Consider the following 21,303-nt stretch of genomic DNA (forward strand, 5'->3'; position numbering starts at 1 on the left):
TGCAGTGAAAGAAAAGGAAACCCCAAAGCCGGCGTTTCTGGGAGCAGAGGAATGAAGAGAGCAGTGTTTTATTGAACTTCACAAACCGATCCACTTGACTTAAAAAGAGCTTTTTAGAGGCCCAAATCTCTTTAACAAGAGCCCCAGAAATCCCTTCCGAGCCGTGATGAGCTGTAAGAAGATGCTGCGAGCTTAAATAGGTGGGAATTGCCCCTTCTATTGCTCGGGCAAACCTTGTAGTCCAACCTGCGATATCATCCCGTCCTAATAAAATCCACGTGGGATCTGCAGCTGGAAGGTTTAGGGCAGAGCTTGGAAGGCAATGAAAAGCTTCCCGTTATTATTTCAGATATTTACACTGGGCACAACAGGCCCTGTGTTTGCTGGGAGCTGTGCAGCTGGAAATGCAGCACAGGGAGAGGCTGGAGAGGTTTGTCCTGGAGCTGGGAGGGAGCTCTGAGCCGCCAGAGTGGGTTTGGACAAGGACACGGCACCAGGGAAGGCGTGGAGTGGGATGAGGGGATTTAGTGGGGTGAATTCATGAGCCTGAGTCAGGAGGGGAGACTTTTCAGAATTCCAGGATTGTCGAGGTGGGAAGAGCCCTCCAGGATCACCCAGTGCCACCCCAGCAGCAGCAGCAGCACCCCAAAGCCTGTCCCCAAGGGCCACATCCAGACTCCTCCTGAGCACTCCCAGAGACAGTGACTGCACCACTCCCTGGGCAGCTCATCCCAAGGCCTCACCACTCTGGCAGGGAAAAATTGTTTCCAATCTCCAACCTGAGCCTCCCCTGGTGCCATTTGAGGCCATTTCCTCTCCTCCTTTCCCTTGGGACACGGCAGCAGAGCCCGACCCCCCCTCACTGCCCCTCCTGGCAGGGACTTGTGGGGAGCAGTGAGGTCCCCCCTGAGCCTCCTCTGCTCCTGAGTGGCTCCAGCCATGCTCCACTCATTTAAAGTCTCCAACAGGTCCCAGGAAAAACTGGAGGGAATTATCCGAGACCAGATGTGCCATTTCAAGCCTAATTTTTGACCAGCTGGGCAGTTAAAGCACAGGGGAGTGTTCACTTTTAGGGGAACCCTAAAAGGCACACGTTGCTCACACTGCAGTGCCCCAAAATCCAAGCAGGTTCCCTCCTTTCCATCAGCGCCACATCCCAAAAACATCTGCTACAGCTGAGGAGAGAAAGAACTGCCCAGCACACGCGAGGCTGCTCTGGAGGGATGTTTGCAGGCACGGAAAATGAACGTTCCCGGAATGGTTTCCTGGTGTTGGAGCTGTTCTCTGTGGATCCCTGTGCTGAATCTTGGTCACATCATCTGATTGCTGTGGTTGGAGATTCTGTGCTCTGTGGTTAAACCGGGCCAGGCTCAGTAGCTGTGGATTCTGTGGTTTCATCCCTTATCTTTGTTCCATCTTGGTTGGCATTAATTGGTGCTTTGGCACTTGCTGCTTTCCTGCTTTTTCACCCACCCCAAACAACTCAGGGGGTGTTTTAGACTGGATATTGGGGAAAAATACGTGTCCAGGGGAGGCTTTGACTCATTATTCCTGGAGGGATTTAAAAGCCATGTGGAAGTGGCACCCAGGGACGTGGTTTAGTGGTGGGAGAATGGTTGGACTGGATGGTCTTGGAGGGATTTTCCAACTAAATCAGAGAATCACAGAATCACCTGGTTTGGGAAAGACCTTAAAACCATCCAGTTCCAACCCTCAGCTGCAGAAGAGGCAGCTCCACAAAGCCCATCCCACTCCAGGCATATTCCTGATATTTAATTGGGGAATGTCTGGTGAAGGGAATGGAGGGGAAATTTGGAGCCTGGTTCTGAGGAGGTTACAATGAATCGACAGAGCTTTCACAAAGAACCTGTTAGAGGTGAACACATGCTCTTCAAAACAGTTGCTCACAGAGTAGTCAATGGATTACTTCTCTTCCCAGCTGGGAAAAGCACAGCTCTGAACGGGAATGTCATCCATATACACCATTTAAAGGCTCATTATCCTGAACTCTCGGATATTTGTGCAGCGTGAACCTCCTGATGTTGGTTAAAACACCCCTCCATGCTCTTTGGCTCCTGAAGGAATTTTCCTGCCTTGAGGGTTTTCCCAGAGAGGAGCCTCTGGCATCATCCTCAGCAAGTCACAGGTGGCTATTTATAGCTCCCAGCTGCCCTGAATTCCTCACCTCACCGGGATACCTGTCAGGACTGAGCCTTTCCAAAGCCCCTCCCAAATCCAAGCCTGGATTTCCGTGGTTCCAATGCAGGAGCTCAGGTTGGTGCTGAGGTGTTGTAAATGGTTGGTTTGTAAGTGCTGCATAATCCAAGGAACACCGTGATCCCAGGGCAGAGCTGAGTGCTGGATCAGACCCATCCCCAGCACCAGGCTGGGTGTTGGCACAACAAGGAACTCATGGAATATTTTGGGTGCGTGTGGCTGCATTGCAAAAGAGAATCATGGAATGGGTCAGGTGAGAAGGATAAAAATCATTGAGATGATCCATGGGCAGGGACACCTTCCACTATCCCAGGCTGCTCCAAGCCCTGTCCAGCCTGGCCTTGGGCACTGCCAGGGATGGGACATCCACAAGAAAGGGGCTGGAGACTCCATGCCAGGGGTTATTGAAGGACAGTGGAAAACACAACTCCTGATATGAATGTTGACACTACTTTATCACTTTCCGGTCAGGCTGCAGTGCCTGAAGTGCCAGAGGATCTCTCCTGAGGAAGAGCCCTCCAGGATCACCCAGTGCCACCCCAGCAGCACCAGCAGCACCCCAAAGCCTGTCCCCAAGGGCCACATCCAGACTCCTCCTGAGCACTCCCAGAGACAGTGACTGCACCACTCCCTGGGCAGCTCATCCCAAGGCCTCACCACTCTGGCAGGGAAAAATTGTTTCCAATCTCCAACCTGAGCCTCCCCTGGTGCCATTTGAGGCCATTTCCTCTCCTCCTTTCCCTTGGGACACGGCAGCAGAGCCCGACCCCCCCTCACTGCCCCTCCTGGCAGGGACTTGTGGGGAGCAGTGAGGTCCCCCCTGAGCCTCCTCTGCTCCAGGCTGAGCCCCTTTCCCAGCTCCCTCAGCTGCTCCTCCCAGGATGGGTTTTCCAGTCCCTTGCCTGCCCCCTTTATTTCTCCCTTAGTTTTATTTTGGAGTTTGAATGTTCTGTGAAGCCAAAATTACTGAAACTGAGGGGACGCTTTAAAAAGTGCCTGAAAGGTGTTGAGGTAAAACTCTAAAACAGACAGAGCTTTTTAGAGCTGGCTTAGAACCAGCGAGATTCTATTCCTGATTTTACCACTGAATTTAATTAATGAAGAGGAACCCCCACGCAGGGTTTGGACCCACTGAACCACAGCCAGCTCTAAAGAGAGAAAAAAAAAAAAAATTATTGAGATGTAACTTTACTTATTACGGCCGAAAATTTGTAAATCTTCTGGGAGAGAATCTGGCCAGGTTTGCAGAGAGCTCAGCACAGCAAATCCTCGATTCTGCTGCCACACAAGCATCAAACCACCCGAGCGAGGGGTGGCAGAGCCTCTCTGCTCTCGTTGTAGCACCCCAGGGGTGGGAAGAGAGAAAGGTGAGAAGAAAGAGCTTTGCTTTCACCCTTGTTTTGTTCGTGCCTGGCAAACGAATCTCGAGTTTGAAATAAATCCCCCCCTCCCGATCTGGATTTGATCTCCTGGAGCCTCAGGAGCTGCTGCTGTTGGATCTCCCCAGTTTTTAACAAGCTGCAACCTGGCTTTGCATTTTGATTTTGCAGCTTCACCGGGCAACAACGAGCCAGAGCGCATTTAATTAATTTAAATGCAGATTTGCATTTTTAAAAAGTGATTTTGCAAGTAATTTCAGCTGCACTCGGTGGATGGAGTGCAACACCTGTTGTCTGAGCCACCGTGCTGTGCCACATCAAAGCCTTCACCTCAGCACTGAAATGCTCTCCTGCCATCTCAGCTCAGCAATTGCCCTTTGTTGTTGCTCTCCACGAGGCACACAATGCCCCCGTTGTGTTTTTGCAGGAGATAGGATAATGAGCTCAGCTGCTGGGTGTGAAATGTGAATTTTCTAGGCCTAATTGTGGTAAAACAGCCGGAGTTATTTAAGGTTTTTGCTGCCTCACTGCCAAAATTGGCCTCCCAGCTTTTACCACGGGGCTCCAGCTTGGAAAAGCTTCTGAGCAAGCTTAACTTTACCATCAGAGTCGTCACTGTCCATTGGGAAGGGTTGGCTCAGTGTCCCAAGCACCGTCACACAGAGCTTTGTTTGAACCATAAAATCACAGAATCATGGAGCAATTTGGCTTGGAAGGGACCTTAAAGATCATTCAGATCCAGATCCAACCCCCTGCCATGGGCAGGGACGCCTTCCACTATCCCAGGTTGCTCCAAGCCCCATCCAAGCTGACCCAAGCTCCAAAACCCAAAAGTTGTTCCCCACCTAAGCAATTTTTAGAGTTTTCTCTCCAGCATTATTCCTCTTTTATCCGTAGAAGTGGTTCTTTTCCAAAATGCACTTCTCAATCATTGGCTTCTCCTAATAATTTATCCATTGTTCAGGCCATCACATGCAGTTCCATGGAAGTATTTTCCCTCCACGATGGACATCAGGGATCCTAAACTGGGACACTGCCCAGCTACCGACAGCAGCAGCCAGGCAAGGGAGCTTCCAGGAGGCCACAAAACATCTGGAATGTTGGCTCCCACCCACCTGGGGATGCAGCCATGACCCTGCCTGTATCTTCCCTGCAGCCTCTGCAGGACTCCTGAGCCCTGGGATGTTTCCTGAGCCCACTCCAGGTGTGATTCCAGCCCTGTGCCCAGCTTGTCTTGGATGTCAGACCCTCAGCTGGGTTCCTGCTCTTCATCTTCACTTACTTTGAGTTCCTTGCCCTGTCCTCAGCTGCCTCCTCCATCCTGATCAGGACTCTCCCAGGCTTCCAGGAAATCCAGGAGCAAACAGAACCCGTCACTGGTGCCTCCAAATCTTCCATACTAAGGAGAAAAATCAACAAATCCTTGCAAGCAGCACTTGGTGACCAAGCACAAATCACGGCACAACCCTGGGGACGTTTCCTGGTGGCTCTTGAACCATTCCTGCAGCTCCTGCCTGCCACATCCTCACTTCCCCGAGATTCCAGGAGATTTCCAGAGATTCCAGGTCATTGAAGAGGGGCCCTGGTGCTGGATTACTGAAAACCTCGTTTAAATCCCTCAGGAGGCGCCTGTGAAGTGGCACCAGGCCAACGACAGCAAGTGACGGAGCACGGAAGAGTTTGAAATTCTCATCTCATCTGTCCCTGCAGCTCTGGAAGAAGAGGTGACAGCCAGGATGGTGCAAGGCCTCACTTCTGTCCCAGTTCTCAAGCGTTCGCTGTTGCATTCAAAAAGAAAAACACAAAGAAGGAGCTCCTTTGCCAGCAAAGTATTTTTGAAATATGAGACAGAACTGCAAGGACAGATTGACTGGATTTATTTTAGAGAGTTAAAAATAGTGCTAAGAATTAGAGATCACAGTCCAGAAAAAGGAGTTTTGTCCTTCATGAATTTACTGAAAAGGGGTCATTTATCCAGGATTCAAGTTAGGAAAAATGCAATAAATACTTAAAAATAATCTTGATTCAGGACAACACTGAAATGCAAAATTATGTGGACGTGAATTAACACACACTGATGATTTTCCTCTTCTGCTTAATCCATGAACGTCTTGGATGGGAGATTGGGCAGGAATTGTTCCCTGGGAGGGTGGGCAGGCCCTGGCACAGGGTGCCCAGAGCAGCTGGGGCTGCCCCTGGATCCCTGGCAGTGCCCAAGGCCAGGCTGGACATTGGGGCTTGGAGCAGCCTGGGACAGTGGAAGGTGTCCCTGCCCATGGCATAGTTTTGGACTGAAATGATCTTTAAGGTCCCTTCCAACCCAAACCATTCCATGATTCCATGAACTTCATTATGGATAAAATAACTCAAACACTTGAGACCAGAACCCAAAACCCAACATGAACCTTTCTCCATTTCTTGATTCCACTTCACACACATTTGTGTCTTGTTTCACTTCTTTTCTTGGTCTGGAACTGATTTAAAATTTCTCTGACAACAACAGCACGAGGGGGTTGCGGGACCAACAAAACCATTCTTTGACCCGATACAAAAACGCTCTTCATCTCTTCCAGAAGGGTTTTGGGGAGGGGGAGCCTTTTTTGTATAACCTTTTCTATATGGTTCTGTTTTGAAAGCACAAGAGATTTATTTAGGCTAAGAAAACACTGCCCCGATTCCCCACGTGTTGTTTTTCTCCCGCAGGAAATTTCCCCATCAGCTCCACAAACATGAAACGAGAAAACCTCAGCGTTATTTCAACAAACTCCTGGGAAAATTTGGAATAAAGCTGAGGCCAGGTGGACCAAAAGAAAGTGCTGAGGTTGGATGCTGGGCTGGGAGCCCAAAGCAAAGCCAGTTGTTTCCCTTGTGAGCTGTGACTCAGAGCAGTGACACCGAGGACAGCACGTCCAGAAGGGCTCTTGGGCAGATGAAGTGCTGAATAATATCCTTAAAGCACAGCATTCATCATCCACTCCGTTGGAATTCCCCCAAGGATGTGAGCGGCCCGGGGGTGGCTGTGTCCCAGCTGCTCCTCCAAAGGGCCTGGAGAAGAGCCAGGGAAGGTGCCAGCTGGGTGTTCTTGGGTTTATCCTTCTGGAATTAACATCCTTTTAGTGGATTGGGTTGTTAACCCAGCCCCGAGGGGTCACCAAGTGTGGAGGGTCAGGGTGGAGATCGGGGAAGAAAATTTCCCTGGAAGAGGGGTGAGGCCTTTGGAGGAGCTGCCCCGGGAGTGGTGGAGTCCCCATTCCTGGAGGGATTTAAAGCTGTGTGGATGTGGCACTTGGGGACATGGGTTCGTGGTGGCCTGGCAGTGCTGGGGAGTGCTTGGAATCCGTGATCTTGGAGGGTTTCTCCAACTCAATCATTCCATGATTCCATTGCATTCCCATGTTGCACCCACCTGGAGCTCTGCGTGAATCACCAACCAACCACTGCAGTGTCTTTTGCTTTTCCAGGACATCTTCCCTCTGGGAGAGGTTTTAGTGAGAAGTCTGGAGGATTTGGGCACTCTGGAGTTTCACCTGGCACTGAGCACTGCAGGGTTGGTCCAGCTGGCCTGGCTCAGGAATTGTGTGTCCAGCAGGAGCAGGGCAGGGATTGTCCCTCTGTGCTGGGCACTGAGAGGCCCCTCGAGGGCTGTGCCCAGTTCTGGCTCCTGCAGGAGAGCCCTGGAGGGGCTGGAGCGTGTCCAGGGCAGGGAAGGGAGCTGGGAAGGGGCTGGAGCCCCAGGAGCGGCTGAGGGAGCTGGGAAAGGGGCTCAGGCTGGAGCAAAGGAGGCTCCGGGGGGACCTCACTGCTCCCCACAAGTCCCTGCCAGGAGGGGCAGTGAGGGGGGGTCGGGCTCTGCTGCCGTGTCCCAAGGGAAAGGAGGAGAGGAAATGGCCTCAAATGGCACCAGGGGAGGCTCAGGGTGGAGATTGGAAACAATTTTTCCCTGCCAGAGTGGTGAGGCCTTGGGATGAGCTGCCCAGGGAGTGGTGCAGTCACTGTCTCTGGGAGTGCTCAGGAGGAGTCTGGATGTGGCCCTTGGGGACAGGCTTTGGGGTGCTGCTGCTGCTGCTGGGGTGGCACTGGGTGATCCTGGAGGGCTCTGCCCACCTTGATAATGGTTCCCACACTAATTTTTCAAGGAGAGACAATTCCTCATTACATTTGTTATAAATCCACATTATCCACGTGATGCCTGTGGTCATTAATCAGTGGACACCCCCTTTTCCAGGGTTTTTCCAAGGAATAATCCCACACTTTCTTTCCCCTGCTCTCCAGAGAACCACACTGGTCCAAATCCCACTCCCAAGCTCCCACAAACAAACCCACAAAGAGAATTCTGGGTTTTCCACCGTGATTCCTTCCAGCATTTGGCTGGCAAGTGCACAAAGCATTGGACAGCTTTGGAAAAGGGCAATGATAAGGATTTCCAACAGGAAAAAAATACAAGGAATCCAGGAAAAGGTAAGAATGCACTTGATTTGATATTTACCTTCAATAAGACACATTTTTAAATCTATTAAGTCCCTCTTTCCCTCTCTCACTCAAACTGCAGGGACAACAGGTGGGAAGACATAGAAATGGAAATAAAATAAAATAAAATAAAATAAAATAAAATAAAATAAAATAAAATAAAATAAAATAAAATAAAATAAAATAAAATAAAATAAAATAAAATAAAGTAAAATAAAATAAAATAAAATAAAATAAAATAAAATAAAAAAATAAAATAATAAAATAAAATAATAAAATAAAATAAAATTAAGATAAATAAAATAAAATAAAATAAAGAAAATAATAAATAAAATAAAATAACATAACATAAAATAAAATAATAAATGAAAAAATAAATTAAAAAATAAAATAAAAAATAAATAAATAAAATATAAAATAAAATAAAGAAAATAATAAATAAAATAAAATAACATAACATAAAATAAAATAATAAATGAAAAAATAAATTAAAAAATAAAATAAAAATAAATAAATAAAATATAAAATTAAATAAAGAAAATGATCAATAAAATAAAATAACATAACATAAAATAAAATAATAAATGAAAAAATAAATGAAAAATAAAATAATAAATAAATAAATAAATAAAATATAAAATTAAATAAAGAAAATAATAAAATAAAGTAACATAACATAAAATATAAAATAAAATAAATAAAATAATAAATAAAATAAAATAAAATAAAATAACATAACATAACATAAAATAATAAATAAAATAAAATAATAAATAGAAAATAAAATAAAATAATAAATAAAATACAATAATAAATAGAAAATAAATAAAATAAAATAATAAATAAAATAAAATAAATTAAATATAAAATAAAACGAATAAAATAATAAAAATAAAATAAAATAACATAAAATAAGAAATTTAAATAAAATAATATATAAAATAAAATAAAATAAAATAAATATAAAATAAAATAAATATAAAATAAAGTAAATAAAATAAATATAAAATAAAATAAATAAAATAAAATTTAAAAAATAAAATTAAGTGGGAGATTCCTCGCTGCTGTTGGCAGATGTAATTCCGAGATTTCTTCGATTTTTTACCATGGGATCCTGAATAAAATGAAATAATTCAACACACGTGGGGACAAGTGGAGGAGCGAGGAAGCGAATTTTCCTTGGAGAAGCAGCTCCATCACTCAGCTGATTTTTGGGACAGAGACAGGAACAGGCAGGAACTCCTCACCCCCATTCCATAGCCAGTGGGATGGGGGAGTCAGGAGGGAGGAACATCCTGGTTCAGACCCTCGAGTGGTTTATAGGGAAAGAATCCATGGGGTGCCAGCGATCCCGAGAACTCCTGCCAGCTCCAGGCTTTGGAGCTGGGGTTGAAATACCAGAGGGGGAAGATCCCATGGAGCCAGGCAGCTCCCTAGTGGCTGCAGGGATGTGGATGTCAGATGATTGCCCGAGCTAAGCTCAACACTAAGCTGAGCTCAAGTTTTCCTCCAGATCTGCTTTTTTTTTTTGGTGCTGTCACCGAGCTTAAATTGTTGGGCTCGTTCCACCCCTTTCTGCTCAGGTCTCAGCCCTGCAGAGGCTCCTGCCAAGGGGCTCCAGGGCTCCTGCCAAGGGGCTCCAGGGCTCCTTCCAAGGGGCTCCAGAGCTCCTGCCAAGGGGCTCCAGGGCTCCTTCCAAGGGGCTCCAGAGCTCCTGCCAAGGGGCTCCAGGGCTCCTGCCAAGGGGCTCCAGGGCTCCTGCCAAGGGGCTCCAGAGCTCCTTCCAAGGGGCTCCAGGGCTCCTTCCAAGGGGCTCCAGGGCTCCTTCCAAGGGGCTCCAGAGCTCCTGCCAAGGGGCTCCAGAGCTCCTGCCAAGGGGCTCCAGGGCTCCTGCCAAGGGGCTCCAGAGCTCCTGCCAAGGGGCTCCAGGGCTCCTTCCAAGGGGCTCCAGAGCTCCTGCCAAGGGGCTCCAGAGCTCCTGCCAAGGGGCTCCAGAGCTCCTTCCAAGGGGCTCCAGGGCTCCTGCCAAGGGGCTCCAGAGCTCCTGCCAAGGGGCTCCAGGGCTCCTGCCAAGGGGCTCCAGGGCTCCTGCCAAGGGGCTCCAGGGCTCCTGCCAAGGGGCTCCAGAGCTCCTTCCAAGGGGCTCCAGGGCTCCTGCCAAGGGGCTCCAGAGCTCCTTCCAAGGGGCTCCAGGGCTCCTTCCAAGGGGCTCCAGAGCTCCTGCCAAGGGGCTCCAGGGCTCCTGCCAAGGGGCTCCAGAGCTCCTTCCAAGGGGCTCCAGGGCTCCTTCCAAGGGGCTCCAGAGCTCCTGCCAAGGGGCTCCAGAGCTCCTTCCAAGGGGCTCCAGGGCTCCTTCCAAGGGGCTCCAGAGCTCCTGCCAAGGGGCTCCAGGGCTCCTTCCAAGGGGCTCCAGGGCTCCTGCCAAGGGGCTCCAGGGCTCCTTCCAAGGGGCTCCAGGGCTCCTGCCAAGGGGCTCCAGAGCTCCTGCCAAGGGGCTCCAGGGCTCCTGCCAAGGGGCTCCAGAGCTCCTTCCAGAGCTGCAGCATTTCTGGAGGATGAGGAGAAACCTCTGGAAGGGCTGGAATGTGCTGCCTGCCACCATCCTGGAGCCAAGCTGCAGAAATCTGCAGGATAAAGCTGGTGGTACCACTTGGACCTCAGCAGCCAGGAGGTAAGACCCCTGTTTTGGAGTTTGTCTTTTTAATGGTAAAATTGTTTCTGTTGGTTTCTCTTTTAATGAAGAGGTTTTTTTTATTAAGTGTTTGTTAAATCCCTTAACTTTGGGAAGGACTCATCAAATCAAACCATTTATAAACGATGAGCAAGAGCTTTAAACAAGTTACTTGCACTTTTTCCTTTCAATGTGCCTTCAGTAGATCTCACCTGACTCCTGCAATTTTCCTGCTTTAGGAATTTGTGCTGCTGGGGATGCATCAGCACAGGAGGAAAACCTGGGAGACTCCCCTCGAATTCCCTGCCTTGTGTCAGGCTTTTAAGGTTCCTTCTCCACTTTCATCCCTTCTGTTTTGGATACACACAGGTTTGTTTTGGTCTTGGAAAGTGCAATGAAAACACCCAAATACAAAATGAAAACACCCAAAGAGTTTTAATCCAAAACACACCGGGCAAGGTTTTGGTGGTGTCTCAACACCGGAGCTCCAGGGTTTTAAATTATTCCCAGAACTCCCCCAAATTTGAAGGAAAATCTGTGATTCCTGCAGGGATCGATTTCACACAGGCACATCCTAATTCCCATTCCCTAATTCCCACCAAAGAAAACGACCCCGTGGGGGTTTTAAAGTGCACCCAAATTGCTGTGGGACTGCTCCACAACTTCCATCCTTTTCCATCCACGAACCTTTTCCTACCTCCTCCACCAATTCCCAGTGTTTTCTTCCCATCCAGCAGCCAGAGGAGAAGGAATGGGCTGATGAGCTTCATTAATTGGCTCAAAAAATCAAAGTGCAAACTGATTTTTGGGCATTGAAGCCAGCCAGGTTTAGTAAGAGTATAACAAATATGTGTTATGTTAGAAAGAGGAGACTCCCAGGCGCCAGGAGTGAAACATTATCCTCCTCAGACAAAGTCCCAGACAAAGATCTTTATCTGGGAATGATATATGGGATATAGTTTGGAGATGACTCCACATAATACCTTTATTAGTGTTGAAGTTGAACAACTTAAAAGGGAAAGAGAAAAAAAAAAAAATCCTATTTCTCCTTTGTTACTCACCCAAATAAGGGCAGGAAGCTTCCGATGGGGCTGGGTTTAGAAAGAAAAACATAATTAGGTTAAAATAGCACCAATATTTGTGGTGTTGAGGGGGGATGGATGAGGCAACTGGAGAAGTGAAGAGCCAAAACCTGCTCTGGGTTGCTGCTGATGCAACTCCTCTGGAAACAGCACAGTTCTGGGTTGTCTCTGTGTCCCTGGATTTGTCAGGGAGGGAATCAGGGCAGGCCAAGATGAGAAATTCAGATTTCACTTTACCATTCTTAATCAGAATTCCTCCAGATAAAGTTGATGGGGATTGATTTTCAGGAAGCTCAGAGCATTGTGCTCTGAAATCAGGAAGAAAAACCAGTTTTAAAGCAAGATACCAGTTCAAAGCTGGGGAATTCCTTGGAGTTTTCCAGCTTTTTTGGAGCAATCGCTTGAGGATGGGCAAACTTCCAGGGGAATATTCACATTCAATATTAGAATTTCTTCTACAGTGAAAAAAGCTTGGGATGAGCTGCCCAGAGAGGTGGTGGAGTCACCATCTCTGGAAATATTCAGGAGGAGTCTGGATGTGGCCTTTGGGGACAGGGTTTGGGGTGCTGCTGGTGGCACTGGACCATCCTGAAGGTCTCTTGCAATCCTTAGGATTTGGGATTCTCAAGCTCCAGCACCTCAATGTCCTTTTATGAAGTGACAGCTCCAGAATGGAGGGGTGGCCTCACCAGTGCTGAGACCTCATGGAGACCTTGGAGATCTTGGAAACCTCCTCTGCACAAAGCCCTCGTTGGCCTGGCCACTCCGTTGTGAAAAGAAAAATCCCCACAAAGACATGGAAAAGTACGGGAAAGGTTTCTTCAGCTTTAGGATCACATTTAGGCTTCTCTGGACTAATGGAACAGAGGGAGAAAAAACTTCATAGGTGGCCTGGCCAGACCAAACCACTGCTGTCAGATCTCCAATGGGGCAGGTCCAGGCAGGGCTCCTCCAGGTGCCTCTCCAAGTTGTTTTTGGGATGGGAATCCTCACCCATTTTCAGTGGGAAAGCAGGAAGGGCCCTGCTGGTTGGGGACGCCTTTGTGGGGTGGGACAGAGACAAGATGGGATGGCTCTAAAAGCTGCCTTTTGAACCTCCCAGCCCTCAAAATCCACGTGCAGGCACCTGTGGGACACTTGGGGCCAGAGGCAGAGCTGGGTGATGGGAACACAGCTCCTCTCCCTGCTGGCCCTGGGATTTGGGATAAATCACTTCAGCCCTCCTGGACAGAGACACTAAAATGTTTAACCCCAAATGTCACGGGTCAGGAAGCCCAGTGTGAAATGGAGCAAATGGATCTAAGAGAATACATTTCAGCCTCTGCAGGCACTGGGAACTGTGATCCCAAAACCACCTCATTCCCTGATTTTCTGCAGGAAATCCCACACTTTGCACCGCACAGTTTGGGAAAATGTCTGTGTTTGAGAAGTGGGAAGAACTGAGGTGTAGCTCACCTCTAAGGGGAGTGGCAGGAGGGATGGGCAGGTAAAGATGTGTCCCACTCACCCCTTTTCCCCACAATTTTTCCAAACTGGGAAAAAAAGGAGCTCTGGCAGGAGATGGTGAAGCCCTAAAAGGGAAGCAAAGAAATCCCAGGAAGACGTTTGTGCAAGGAGTAAAATCTGACCTGAAAAATTCCTCAGACCCATCAATAGCAGAGAATCTCCCAGAGCATCACAGGTGAAGTGCAGGAGGTGACAACACAGCTGGGAAGCTTCGTGGTCCTTTTCCCTCAGTGGGAATTTCAACCTGGAAATTTGGAAGGAACGAGGCAAAGTCCCTCCCCTAAAATGTGGTGCTGCTGAAACACTCCCTGTGATCCACAATCTCCCAGTTAAACCAGGCCTGGCTTTGCCCTGGGATGAGCAGCAGGACAAGAGTGGTCTTTTATGTTCAAGTGAAACACTGATTTCCTGGAGAAATTCCCTTTCCTTTCCTGGGAAATGGAGGGCTGAGGGAATCCTCACCTATTCCCAGCCACTGCTGAGGGGCCTGGGGGGCCTTTGGGTGCAAAAACATTTCATTTACAATGATGGAAGCAAAAAAAAGAGGCTGGAAAAGGCCTTGATGGAATTTCTTTGCTTGCCAGGCCATGAGAAAAAGCCTTGGATCTCCCTCCTGATAATCTTGGATCTTGCTGGGGTTTTTAAACTCCAGTTCCAGATAATTCAGCAGGAAGAGGAGAGGTGTGGAAGCTCTGCTCACTCAGGATTGCTCCTCACCACCTGCAGAGCACCGAACACAAGGAATTCTCTCCCTTTCATCATTCTGGTGCCTTTATATTGCTGGAAAACAGCTTTTGTTTTCTAGGAATCTGGGATTCCGTGGATCTGTTCCACTCTCTGTCCCAAACTCACAGCAGTCAGTGTGGAAATGAGGGAAAATCTCTCTCTGTTCACTCCCAGCTGATTCATTTGGAGCACCAGTTTCCCGGGAAGTGGCAGGGACAGCTGTGCTGGGAGGTTGGCTCAGTTTTCTGCCGGATTCCACAAATCTCAGGGCAAAAATTCATGGCACAGCTGCTTCAAGATGCTGCCACTGCTGGTTACTCATCTCTCCTCCTGTCAGGAAAGTCATCTTTTCCCGGGATGCCACCGCAAGGCCCAGGAATGTGAGAATTTGGGCACAATCTCTGCCTACAGAGCCTGGCAGTGACACAACAAAACCATTCCCAGAGGAAAGGAGCAAAGAGCTCCCACCTGAGCAGAGAAAACAGGCCCTGCAATAAAATATAATCCCAACATTCCATAACTTTGAGTGATCAAGGGATGCCAGACCCAGCAGCTCTCAGCCCCTGACCTGACAAAGCTGTCAGAATTCCCTGAATACCTGTGGAATGCTTCTGGAGTCGAGTCCTGACACGTTATCCCGTGCTTTGGCTGGTAAAGCTCAGCACGAGGAGAGGGCTTTGCAGGAGGCAGGGATTGTGCTGGGGGATGTGCAGCCAGGAGGGGACTGGGACGCCCACCACGTGTCCCACAGACCTGGCTGTTGTCCCAAAGCAAAGTCACCGCTGGATTTGTGCGTCCTGGGAGGAATTTCAGGTTCGGGAAACCCAGAGACAACCCAGAAATGAAGTGAGACCTGTGAGAAGTGAGGCAGGGATTGTCCCTCTGTGCTGGGCACTGAGAGGCCCCTCGAGGGCTGTGCCCAGTTCTGGCTCCTGCAGGAGAGCCCTGGAGGGGCTGGAGCGTGTCCAGGGCAGGGAAGGGAGCTGGGAAGGGGCTGGAGCCCCAGGAGCGGCTGAGGGAGCTGGGAAAGGGGCTCAGGCTGGAGCAAAGGAGGCTCAGGGGGGACCTTGTGGCTCTGCACAAGTCCCTGACAGGAGGGGGCAGCCGGGGGGGTCGGGCTCTGCTGCCAGGGAACAGGGACAGGAGGAGAGGGAACGGCCTCAGGCTGGGCCAGGGGAGGTTTAGATTGGATATTTGGAAAAATTTCCTCATGGAAAGGGAGGTCAGGCCTTGGAAAGAGCTGCCCAGGGAGGTTTGGAGTGCCCATCCCTGGAGGTGTCCCAGGAAGGGCTGGAGGTGGCACTCAGTGCTCTGGGCTGGGGACAAGGTGGGCATCGGGCACAGTTTGGACTCGATGGGCTGGGAGGGATTTTCCAGACTCAGGGATCCTGGGATTCAGGGATTATTTGTCCCTACACTTTCCAAGTCTGCTGTTGGAGCTGGTTTTGCTTTGTGAGAAATCTTTGCTCCTCATTCCTGGCTCTCAAACTCAAATCTCCTCTTGTTCCAACATATCGAACCCAGCCACCACCTCCATCCTTCTTCAGACATATCAATATCAAATTAATTTGGGGGGATTCCCAAAACTTCATGGCTGAGGGATGACCTGGCAAGAACTTGGAATTCTGAGGGGATTTTGAAGATCATTCAGATTTCACCTCCACACGGATTCGGTCTCCTGAAGGCGCTGCAGGAAAGAAAGGTCCTGAGCTGGTGACACACAAGAGATGGATAAAACAACAGCAGAGGGTGATCAGCCACAGGATTGCTCCAATCCATGCCAAAATTTCCCCAGGAATCAGGGCAAAGAGGAATTTTGATGCTCTGAAGGAAAAAAAAAAGGTGTTTTTAAAAGAAATTTCATGACTGTGGAAATTTCAAGCATTTATTAAGAATAAAACTCATGCTACTTGTGGGCAGCTGGAGGGGTTTTTTTTGGTGGAAGAGCCCAGCGGAGGCTCTGCCCTGAAGTTCTCACAATTTGCTTCTGCCTCATCAATTTTTAGTCCAATTTGGGAAGGTTTTCCCCGAATGCAGAAGCACGGCTGCTGCTGGAGATGGGCAGCACGAGCTGTGGCCGAGCTGCTTTCCAAGTCAAAATAAGGAACTTAGGGTTTTATTTTTGTCTCATGAGGCCATTACAGAGAAGAAACAGTTGTAGAAGTCCTCCCAGGGCCAGCAGGCTGTGAAATTCAGGAGAAAACCCCAGGGAGTTTGAAAAGCTCAGCCTTAAATCCCAACTTCCCATTAACCCATGTGAGAAAAGGAACCAGAGCCGGGCACCAGCTCGTATCATCCAACTTTCCACATCGCCAGTGCCCGCTGTGGGCACAGAAAAACCACCAGGGACTTCTTGGAGGAGGTCGGACTCAGCTGTGGTTGAAAGATGAGCAAGAGGCAACGACACAAAATAGGAAATGAGTGGAAGATGTTTGTTTGATGGTTTTGGTCTCGAGGTAAACCCAATATAAACTCAATTTTTATTTCAGTACAAGTCACCTTCCCAGGATTTATTTGTTGTTGGGATATTCGAGCAAAGCACAGAGGTCTGGACATCTACAAAGCAATGAGGAATTTCCAGAGCCCTTTCCTCTGCCGTTTTTTCCCTCACAGAAGGATGGAAAAGATTCTTTATTCTTATAAATGGTTTGGGTTGGAAAGGACCTTAAAGATCACCCAGTTCCAACCCCCTGCCCTGGGCATTCTCATCTACATCCACTTTCTTTTCCTTTAAAAATGCTGGATTGGGTTCCTCTCCTTCTGAACTTCTCCCTCCTCCGCACATTTTTATCCCTTCTGGATTTTTTGGTGTTTTTTCTCCTCGGTTCTTTGCCTTTGTTGCTCTGATTTTTTTCCGCCATCGAAGGAATTGGAATTGGAAGGATTGAATTCGAAGGGTTACAGGGATATCTTGTTTTCCATAATATCCTATTTCATTCCAGCCTGCTCCTACTGGAACCAACACCCGGCATCCCATCCGCTCCTGGGAGAGCTGCACTGGCTCCGGAATTATTTCCCGCTTGCCAAATTCTGGGAATTTGAGTCCAAAGCTGCTCTGTTTCCATCAGAATCAAGTGCAGGCTCCAGTTGGAATCAGAACCGTCTGCTCTTCCCAAATTATGGATTTCCATCGGAAAATAAGCTCCGTAACTCCTCCCAAAAGGCCCCTGGGAAGTGCTGACTCAGCACCACGGGAAGGAAGGGAAGGGGATCCTGAAGGATCCAGGGATGCAGACGGAGGAAATTTGGAGGTGTTTAACAAGAAAATGCAATTAGAAAATATTTCCCAACGTCTGACAGAGTTCCTGAGTGAAACTCCCGCTCCACAGACGTCAGTAATCAGCCTCCCATTGGCTCCAGGTGTCTGGAAGTTCCCTAAAAAGTGTTGGATCTGCTGTAGAAATGGGAGATGCCATCCCCTGGGGAATCTGTAAGGACATCCCAGTGATGCCACTGTGCCACTCCACTTTCCTCGTGTTTTATTATCGATGGAAACACCCAAAATATTCCGATGAAAGTTTGGGGGGTGGAAATAATCATGAAAAAACCCCAGTGTTTCTTTTACACTAAAAATTTGCCTTATTTTTAGAGATACTCAGAAAGCTCAGAGCATTTAGAACCTGATTTTCTTCTTTTTTTTTTTTTTTTTTGATACTCTCTCTGGCTGAGGTGAAATGTGACTGAGGAGATGTCTCCTCTTCCTGAGGATGGCTGGGATTGTCCAGGACCTGGAAAACACATCCTGGCAGGAGCAGAGGAGGGATTTGGGGGAGCAGAGGAGGCTCAGGGGGGACCTCAGTGCTCCCCACAAGTCCCTGCCAGGAGGGGCAGTGAGGGGGGGTCGGGCTCTGCTGCCGTGTCCCAAGGGAAAGGAGGAGAGGAAATGGCCTCAAATGGCACCAGGGGAGGCTCAGGTTGGAGATTGGAAACAATTTTTCCCTGCCAGAGTGGTGAGGCCTTGGGATGAGCTGCCCAGGGAGTGGTGCAGTCACTGTCTCTGGGAGTGCTCAGGAGGAGTCTGGATGTGGCCCTTGGGGACAGGCTTTGGGTGCTGCTGCTGCTGCTGGGGTGGCACTGGCTGATCCTGGAGGGCTCTGCCCACCTGGATTCTGTGATTTACAGGGAAGTGCTGGTGGCTGCCAGCCCTGGAGAGCTGCCCCAGAACCAACCTTGAGGTCCCTGAGGCTGAACCTCTCCACATCCCCCGGAACAAATTTGACTTTTGAACATTTTTTTTTTGGACTCTAATTCCCATCCATGTTTTTGAAGCTGTTACTCAATTGAAAAAGGAAGGAATCTGTTTTCCCAGCTGGAAGGAAACCTGCTCCATGAATTACTGAGCCAGGTCCCCCTCCTGGGACACAGGATAGGCACTATATTTAATTTCTTATTAAATTCCTCTTTTCCTCTTTAGTCTCCCTATTTTCTAGCACTGCCCTCATGTTGATTTTTCCCCTTGCCATCCATAATTCCACTGGATTTCTGTCCCTCCCTCCTGCTGGATTTTTTTTCCCTTCCCACTGGCTCTCTCCAGCAGAAATCCAGCCAACATTCCCACTTCCCTGTGCCCATGCACTTGCAGCAAGGCAAGACAAGCTTACCCTGCTCCCCCTGAAATCCTGGAATATCCTGAACTGGAAGGGATCCACAAGGATTACCCAAATCCAGCTCCTGGCCCTGCCCAGACCCCCCAGCAACCCCAGCCTGGGCATCCCTGGCAGCGCTGTCCAAACGCTCCTGGAGCTCTGGCAGCCTCGGGGCCGTGCCCATTCCCTGGGGAGCCTGGGCAGTGCCCAGCAGCCTCTGGGGGAAGAACCTTTCCCTAAAATCCAACCTAAATTCCCTTTAGAAGCTCCCTGATGGGACACATTCCCCATGGACAATGGACACGGGGGACAGGCACGTCTCCATCCCATGGGGTAACACGGAAAGCAGGAGGGCACTTCAGGGCAGGCACAGGAGGATTTTTGCACCTCAGGGTGCCAAGGGTGGTTGGGAGAGGGGATTTGGGACACCAGGGAGCCAAACCCTGATCCTGCCACGGCAGTCACTGCATTCCCAGCTGCAGCTCCCTCATTTCCCAGGGGAAAAGCAGCAGGATCTCTGCCCAGCCCTCCCGTGACACCGTGCCAGGCGCTCTGTGCCGAGCACAACCTCCTGGGAAAGCCGTGCTGCGGCAGCTCCGGCACCTCGGAGCGGGCTCAGGCTCCTCCAGCAGCGACAACATCTGCACGTGGAAAAATCCTGGAGCTTCCCGTGGTGGCTGTCGTTTTCCAAATGCCCAGATTCCCGTTTTGGGCACCTCGGGAGGAGTTTGGTTGGTGTTTATCCGTGCCACAGCCAGAGCTGCCACCTGCCAGGCGTTTTTGTACCCCAAATGTCCCCAACAGGAGGGAAAAGGAGGAGGAGCAGAGCTTTGGGTTGTGGCAGAGAGCAGCAAAAGGGCGTGGAGAAAAAGAATTCTCTCCCAGCCCCATTTTTTAGTTTTTTAATCCCTTCCTTCATTCCCAAACATTTCTTATCCTCCTAAAATGATCTTATCTGCCCAGAAGTTGAAGTGCTGAGGTCTTTGGGTGATCCCAAAACATCTTCCATGGGAAAAGCCTGCAGGTGACCCCAGTGGGTGAGTGACACCTGAACCCTTCACCTCGCAGCCTTCAGAATCTGAACCTTCACTGACTGATCTTTTTTCTGGAAAGGCTGGGAATATTGGACAGGCTGGGAGAGCTGGGGGTGCTCACCTGGAGAAGGGAAGAACCTCAGGAGACCTGAGAGCCCCTTCCATTGATTAAAGGGGTCATAAAAAGAAGGAAGAGGGACTTTTCTTGATGTGTGGAGAGTGGCAGGATGAGGGAGATTGGTTTTAAATTGGAAGAGGGCAGGGCTAGATGGGATTATTGGGAAGGAATTGTTCCCTGGGAGGGTGGGGAGGCCCTGGAATAGAATCCTGCTCCGTCCCTGGGAGTGTCCAAGGCCAAGTTGGAGCAACCTGGGATAGTGGAAGGTGTCCCTGTCCACGGTAGGGGTGGGACTGGATGAGCTTTGAGGTCCCTCCCAGACCAAACCATCCCATAATTCCATGATTTCTGTGTTGGACAAAGCCATTTTTAGTCCCCAAATTCATTTCCACTGACCAGCCCCTGGCTGATGATGGCACATGTCCCAAAAGTGACCTAGAGATGAAAAATCATGCCCAGATCACCCCAAACTACTTTCTCCAAATAAATGAACGCACTCAGAACTTTCAAAAAGAAGATTTTGGGCAATTTTTAGGTTGCCCATTGCTGATTCCCAAATTCCTGCTCCTCTCTCAGCAATTTTAACCCTCAGCCCCTCAGTTTTTTAGGCACGGGGAGTCCAGCGAGGCTTCAATGATTTCATTTTCTGGAGGTTAAAAAGGTTCTTGTAAATGACTGCTCCAAATAACTGGAAAGCCAGTTAAAACAACTGGATAACAGATGGCAAAGGAAAGTGCTTTCCTGTAAAGTGTTGCAGAGGAGCAGCTCATTTACAAGAAGCAATTACACAAACATCCCCAAGCATCCAAGATCCCATAAAAGGCTTGCTGAGGTGCAAGCCCATTTTCAAGGGAGGATTTTTTTGTGCTGGAGCAAAAATTAGGGTTTTGTTTCAATTTTTCCCCTTTTTTTTTCTTTCTTTTTTTTTTTTTTTTTCAGTTTTTTAATCCCTTCCTTCGTCCCCGAATGTTTCTTACCCTGCTCAAGGAGTGAAACCGCACAGAGAAGCAATTTTTCCACCACATTTTTTACCAATGAAAAAGATGTATTTCCTTTTAATTCTTCGTTCCTTTAATTCCTCTTTCCTCTGGGGTTAAGGATCACTTCAAGACCAAGCAAGACAATTCCTGTCTTGTGGACAATAAATAGTTTTAACAAATTAAACCCCTGGAGTAACAACTGGTTTTTCTTCGGGATCATGACAGAAGCCAGGAGCTGCCTCGTGCTGACATTTAGGAAACTAAAGTTAGATCTGGCTTTACCTTTCCAAGCCCTTTTCATCCCTCATCTAATCCATTTTGTATGGATAATGGGAACATGACTTCCCTGCAGGATCTTGACATGGTGATGAGTCAATCAGGCCAAAGCCTTTGGATGTTTGCAAAGGACTGGGAGAAAATCATTCCTCGAGCTGGAAAAGGCTGAGCATGGAGATTGAGCAGCTCCTGCTCCTTGGAAGGAGTTTAAAACCCAGAGGTTTTGCTGGAATTTTGTAGGAAAGGCTGAGCAAAGCCTGC

Source organism: Aphelocoma coerulescens, chromosome 1 (genome assembly GCF_041296385.1).
Source record: "Aphelocoma coerulescens isolate FSJ_1873_10779 chromosome 1, UR_Acoe_1.0, whole genome shotgun sequence".
Classification (NCBI taxonomy): domain Eukaryota; kingdom Metazoa; phylum Chordata; class Aves; order Passeriformes; family Corvidae; genus Aphelocoma; species Aphelocoma coerulescens.